Source organism: Miniopterus schreibersii, assembly GCF_964146895.1.
Source record: "Miniopterus schreibersii genome assembly, chromosome: 20".
In the NCBI taxonomy this organism is placed as follows: Eukaryota; Metazoa; Chordata; class Mammalia; order Chiroptera; family Miniopteridae; genus Miniopterus; species Miniopterus schreibersii.
In genome coordinates, this window is record NC_138122.1 from 15,487,454 (window position 1) to 15,494,588 (window position 7,135).

Genomic DNA, 7,135 nt, shown 5'->3' on the forward strand with positions numbered 1-7,135 from the left:
GAACAAAAAACCCCAAAAAACCTGCTATTTAAAAAAACAAACAGAGAATAACAAGGGTTGGTAAAGAGGTGGAAAAATTGGAACCCTTGTGCACTTTTGGTGAGAATGTAAAACGGTACTACTGCTATGGAAAACAGTATGGTGGTTCCTCAAAAAATTAAAAATTGAATTACCACATATGATCCAGCAATTCCACTTCTGGATATAACCCAAAAGAACTGAAAGTCAGGCCTCAAAGACATACTTGTACATCCATGTTAATATCTGCATTATTCACAATAGCTAAAATGTGGAAGCAACCAAAATGTTCATCTATGAATGAATGGATAAGCAAAATGTAGCCTTAAAAAGAAAGAAAATTCTGACATATGCTACAATATAAATGACCTTTGAGGACATTATGCTAAGTGCAATAAGCTACTCACAAAAAGGCAAATACTGTAGGATTCCACTTATGTGAGGTACTGAGGAGTAGTCAAAATCATGGAGACAGAAAGCAATTTGTGGTTGCCGGGCACTGAGGGGGAGAAGGGAATGAGGAGTTATTATTTAAGGGATATAGAATTTCAGTTTTGCAAAATGAGAAGAGTTCTGGAGATGGATGGTAGTAATGGTTGCACAACAATATGAATGTACTAAATATCACTGAATTGTACACTTAAAAATGGGTAAGATAGTTTTATGTTATATGTATTTTACCACAATAAGAAAAAATGGGGGGAAAATCCCTACCAGTCCACAAAGGTCATTTACTACATGATTTCCTTATAGGAAATATCAACGATAGGCAAATTCATGGATTAGAAGTTATCAGGATCTAGGATGAGGGGAGAATAGGGGGCTCTTTCTTAATGGGAACAGTTTCTATTTGCAGCGATGAAAACATTTTGGAAATAGTGGTGATAGCTGCACAACGTTGTGAATACACTTAGTGCCACTAAACTGTTCACTAAAAAAATGATTAAATGATAAATTCTGTTATGTATATTTTAGCACAATAAAAGTTTTGTGTTTTTTTGGTTTTGTTTTTTTAATACAAAATCTGTGCTATTGAAAAAGAAAAACTAGCCCTGGTCCGTGTAGCTTAGTTGGCAGGTTTGATACCCAGTCAAGGCACATACCCAAGTTTCAGGTTCAATCTCCAGTCGGGGAAGGCAACCAATCTCTCTCTCCCCCTCTCCGTCCCTCCATCCCTCTCCACCCCTCTTCCAGTCCCTCCCTCCTTCCCCCCTCTTCCTCTAAAATCAATTTTAAAAAAGACTAGATTTCTAACCACTAAGAACATGCTGAGTGCTTGTTATATACCTTATATCTAGGCAATAAGACCTACTGATTTATTGAATGAGTGCATGGTTAAGTAAATGTATTAGAAGGAATGCTTACAGAAGAGACTGGCAAAAACATGGAGACAGTAACATTAGAATGTTAACAGAAAAAAAACCAAGCTATAAAACTATGTACAGTGAATGATTCCAACCATTAAACATGTACCCAGTGGAGGAGAAACAAGAAGGAAATAAAGCAACTGTAACAAAGGCTCTCTTTACATATTGGAGCTAGAGATGGCTGGGCTGTGAGGAGAGGGGAGCTTTTCTGTATTTTCCAAAATGAGCATATATTGTTTTCACAGTTAAAATTACTGTGTGTGTTTTTTAAGCATATGTTCAAGATGGTGTGGTTACAGCCAAATGCTGAGGTCAAGAGAGGTGTGGGTGCTCTGGTAGCTCTGACACCACAAGTTATACCCAAGGCTATCATCAGTCCTGAATATTCCAAACACCACTAACTCCTCTACTCCCCACTCTGACCAAGCACTAAAGTAGCTCCCAAACAGCAGGACCCCCTGCTGGTCTTATCACATCTTGGATGATGCTGTAGTACCTTTTTCACTTGACCATGGCCACCCCAGCTCTGCGTGGTAAGCAGTGGTTGAGGTTGAGCCAAGCTCTGTATGGTCAGCACATTCAAACGGACAACTTACTCTGTGCTTCAACATGTCCAAATCCAATTCCATTCAGATCAGGTGATCTGCAATTCTTTGAATATTTACATGCAAAATTGTACGTAATGGCAAATAATTCAATTACAAAATAGGCAAAAGATTTGAATAGGCATCTCTTCAAGGAAGATATACAGATGGCCAATATGAGCATGAAAAGATGCTCAACGCCATCAGTCATTAGAAAAATGCAAATAAAAACTACAATGAGAAGCTGCTTCACATCTAGAGTGGATATAAAAATAATTTTTAAAAAGGACAATAACAAGTATTGAAGAGGAGGTAGAAAAAATGGAACCCTCATATTGCTAATGGAGATGTAAACTGGTGTAGCTCCAACGGAAAACAGTTTAGTGGTTCCTCAAAAGTTAAACATGAAATTGCCATATGACCCAGCAATTCCACTCAGGTATACACATCCAAGAGGACTGAAGATATGTTAAAAACTTGTACATGGCCCTGGCCAGGTGGCTCAGTCAGTTGGAGCATCGTCTCACAAACCAAAAGACTGCAGGTTCGATTCCCAGACAGGTAACATACCTGGGTTGTGGGTTCGATCTCCAGTCAATGTTTTCTCTCTCACATCTCTCTCTCTCTCTCTCAAAATTCAATAAAAACATACCTTCGGGTGAGGATTAAATACACACAGTTGCATATGAATCATCATGGCAGCACTATTCACAATTGCCAAAATATGGAAATAACCCAAATGCCCATCAAGTAACGAATGGATAAACGAAATGTGGTATATCCATACAATGGCATATTATTCAGCCATAAAGTGGAATGAAGTACTAATACATGCTACAACATGGACAGACCCTGAAAACATACTTAATGAAAGAAATCAAACACAAAAGGCCACATACTATTTAATTCTAGATTAGTGGTTGCTAGGGATGGGAAGAGGGGAGAACAGGGAGTGACTGCGAATGTCTACAGGGTTTCTTCTGGGAGTGATGAAAATGTTCTGGAAGTAAGACAGTGGTGATGGTTGCATAACTTTGTGAACATACTAAAAAATACTGAATTGTACGCTTTAAAATGGTGAATTTATAATATATAAATTCTATCTGAAAAAAGTGAGAGATATTCTACAAAATAATTAACCAGTCCTCTTCAAAAGTTTAGTCATGAAAGGAAAAAAAGACTGAGGAACAGCCTCAGACTGAAAGAAACATGGAGGCATGAGAACTAAGGGCAATGTGGGAAATTAGACTGGATCCTGGAACAGAAAAAGGACATTAGCGAGGCAAGTGGCAAATTTTGAATAAAGTCTACAGCTGAGTTAGTAGTATTATATTAATGTTAAATTTCTTGTTTAATTTTAATATGGTTGTATAAAATGTAGGGAAAGCTGGGTGAAGAGTATACAGGAAATCTATGTATTCTTTTTGCAAGTCTAAAATTATTTTAAAATAGAAGTTAAAAAAAGTATGTGATACAGGTTAGGGGCTGGCAAGTTTTTTCTGTAAAGCACCATATAGTTAAAAACTTTAGACTCTGTGGACTACATGGTTTGTGGGGCAACAACTCAACTCTGCTGCCCAAGACAATATGTAAATTAACAAGTATGGCTGTGTTCCAATAAAACCTTACTTATAAACACTGGAATGTGATTTTCGTATAATTTTCATATACCACAAAATATTATTATTCTCTTGATTTAGTTCCCACCATTTTAAAATGCAAAAAAAACCCCCAAAACCCTCGCAAAACAAACGACCACAAAACATTCCCAGCTCCCAGGCCATGCAAAAACAGGCAGTGGGACCAAATTTGGACCCCAGTCCATAGACTGCAGACTCCTGCTCTGGGTCAGAATTTGCCAATGTGTGCTTCAATTAAAAAAAAGTGCTTCACATCAATTAAGTTTGGCAACACTAGATTAAACAGGGTTAGGCACATTTCTTTATTGCAGGATGTCTCAGTGCCTTTAATGTGGTACTATACACTGAGAAGCCCCAAAAAGGGATAGTGATATGAAACTTTTCCCAAACTTATTATTACCACAGAACACTCTTTTCAGAGGCATCTCTTCAGACTAGTGGCTTGAAAAACACACTACGTAAATGACAATTTGGTACTTTTTTAAAAAGAAATTTTCAGATTGAGAAGTTTTAAAAACATGATCACCAAGTTAAAATCATTTTACCCAAATGATATCTGAATAAGCATGTCACAATTTTTTTTTAATCCTAGGAAACACACACAAGGCAAGAAGATAAATACAGAAAGGAAGTCTTGGCTGAAACCCAATCTTTTTGGGGGGGTGGTGGAAAGCAAGTCAGCAGACTTGGGTCATAATATGGAATCTGTGTTCCATAGGACAACATAAGCGTTCTAACAGGTTTTGAAAAAGCAATCTGCTTGGGGGTTTATAAATCACAAAATAAGGAGCTTTGATGTTTGACTGGAAAACTAAAGATCCACTAGGAGAACCATCTGCAGATTACCCACAAGAGAAGATGAACTGGCAAGTCAAGTCCAAAAAAGGACTGGTTTTAAATGTTGGTTGGGATGTTAGCTGACAGACTGCAAAAATTCTCTTGGTAGACACCCCATCTATACAACACAGTGCTGGAGATAGGCTTAAAGAGGGATTTATGTCTCAAGAGGAAAGGCTGGCCTGAACAACTTCAAGGGACCCTTCAGACTGAGACTCCTCAATACCGTGATTCAAAGAGTTCACTGGCTTCTCCTGATCAAACAAAGTCTTCCGAGGCATTCCCAAGTTGTTCTAAGAAAAGCTACAAACCCATGGGATGGGGATCCTGCTTGGTTATTCATCCAACAAACACTTTAAGGAGTCCTTATCATATGGGCCATTCCAAAGTCCTTGAAACGGATGGTTCCTAGGACAACCAGGAAGAGATTACATAGGGTACATTACATTCAAACACACCGACCTTACTTTCACAAGATGTAGGCTGGAAGTGTCAAGATGAGGGCAGAAAAAAAGAAGCTGGTCAGCGCCAGAAAGATTCAAATAACGACTCAGAATCAGACACTTTCAAGTTGGAAAGGACTGCCGTCTGATACCTGTACACCTCCTTCAACAGGGAGTTCACTCTTTGGAGGCAATTCCCTTGCTGCATTAAGTTCTTCTATATTTTGAATCAAAATCTTCGGCTTCCTGTAGAACCGCCTGTTGGTCCTAGTTGTGCCTCTTTCAAATCCGAAGATGAAACGGAAGCCCTCTTTACCATAACGACCTTTTCAGTTACTAAAGACAGTGCCCTTCCATTGCTCTCTTTTCTAGGGTAAACATTCCAGTTCTTTGAAAGATCCTGAATAGGCTCCAGCTGCCTCAAAGCAAAGCCAGTACTCACAGCAGGAAAGCACTTAAGATCCGTGGGCTTCAAATACCAGTACGTACAGGATCCCCCGAGGCGTGCGTTCAAAACGCAGTTTCCCAGGTTCCGACCCAGATTCTACAGATGAGGTCTTACTTGGGTCGCCATGGTAAAGCCTGCACCCCCAGGGCACTTCAAAGCATACGGTGTGAGAGCGGTATTTTTGAGGAACACTGCCCTGTTTTACAAATGAGGAAACTGAGGCGAGGCGAGGCACGGCACGGGGAGGGGGTTTGGCCCAGAACGCACGATTCATCGGCTGTTGGCGGCGAAGTCTCGAACCGGGGTCGCTCACTCCCAAGCCCAACTCTGATCACCAAGCTTCCGGGCCTCGGCTTCTCCACTCGGGCCAAACTCATTATAAGTACGAGAGGTGGCCTCGAGCGGCGGGGGGGCAGAAAGAGTTAAAAGTGAGTCCTTGCCAGAAAGGGAGAGCTCGCGGGGAGCCTTTTCCCTTCTCGGGGCCTCAGTTTCCCCAAACTGTAATCACGGGAAGTAAGACCACAATGCCAGCCCGACCTCTCTTCTGAAGCAAAGGGCCCTGGGCCAAACCAGGCGTGCTGTCTCCGCGACCCTGGGCTCAGGTGTCGCAGCCCGCGGGCCCCGTGAAGGAGGAACGCGGTCCCCCACCCCCTAAACCTCGACGGCCCCTCCCTGCTCCCCCACTCCCCACCAGCCCCTCACGAACCTGCCGCTGCTCAACTCACGCCGCCGAGGCCGCCTCCGCCTCTCCTTCCGTCGACCGCTCCGCCAGTCTGTCCGCCTCGTCAGTCTCCCGCAGGACCTCGGACCCCTCCTACGCGGACTCCGATCACCTGACGTCAAGAGGCGGGTCTCCCAGGTACTTCCGGCCGCAACCGGAAAAGGCTGGTCCGCTGCGCCGCGGTTCCGTCCACGTCCCGGGCTCTAAGGTTCCGCCCGCGGGTGGGAAGCGGAGGAGCCTAGGGCTATGGCAGCAATTCCAAGAGCCTTGGTCAGGGCGAGGGAAGTACCGCAGAAGCTTGGGACAGCTGGTGGCACCGGAATGCGGGGACGATGGGAATCCGCATGACGGGACTATGTCAGAGGACACGGGAGCTGACTTGAAGGAGATCCCACTGACCAAACCCTGGCACTCGGAGCATCAAAATACATGTAGATAGTTCAATAGTTTAATTGAACAAGATGGTAACCCATAAATCTTTACTGATATAAATAAGAGATGGATAAATAAATGGGGGAGAATGCCAGCTAGCAAACATGATGGAGTTAGAAAATCAATAATGAGTGCTAATGCTCCGCAGAACCAGCGCTGTTTATTTCGTCGTGATCTTCTTATTAAAAACGTTCCCAAGAAATAACAGAATTGGAACTACCGAACTTGGGAAAACTTAACTTTCAAAAACATATTAAGTAATATTGTCTCTGCTTTAGCACACTGAGGTACTTCTAGGTTCCAGAAGCTCCGTTGGGGATGTTTGCATGTATCCTGCTAGAACCCAGCGTGGGTTTCATATTATTTGATGCCTACAACAAATTGTGCTGAATACAAATATATTCATTCCAGTGGGAAAGAATAAAGTAAACAAATGTTCTGATTTCTCTCCCTGCTTGCTCTGAGCATCTGAAGGTTCTCGTTTGAATAGCCCTAACCTTCCTTCTGCCCCCACCCCCACTTACTTCTTTGATGCTAATACTGGCAGCTGATATTTATTGAATGTTTATTAAAGTGCCACAGAGCTTTATGCAATTTAACCCTCACCCCAAATTGTGAAGCAAGTATTATTACTTAGGAGGAGCT

The 7,135-nt window shown here is 42.2% G+C and overlaps 1 protein-coding gene across 1 annotated transcript in view; it reads right to left on the minus strand.

The window, feature by feature from the left end:
- The window catches only part of RNF185 (ring finger protein 185), a 28,192-nt gene extending 22,014 nt beyond the window's left edge, over positions 1 to 6,178 (minus strand). Inside the window, exon 1 of the mRNA XM_081122889.1 lies at positions 6,044 to 6,178. The gene's annotated coding sequence lies outside the window, so the exon portion shown is untranslated. The remainder of the gene's footprint in view (positions 1 to 6,043) is intronic.
- Between the last annotated feature and the right edge of the window lie 957 nt (positions 6,179 to 7,135).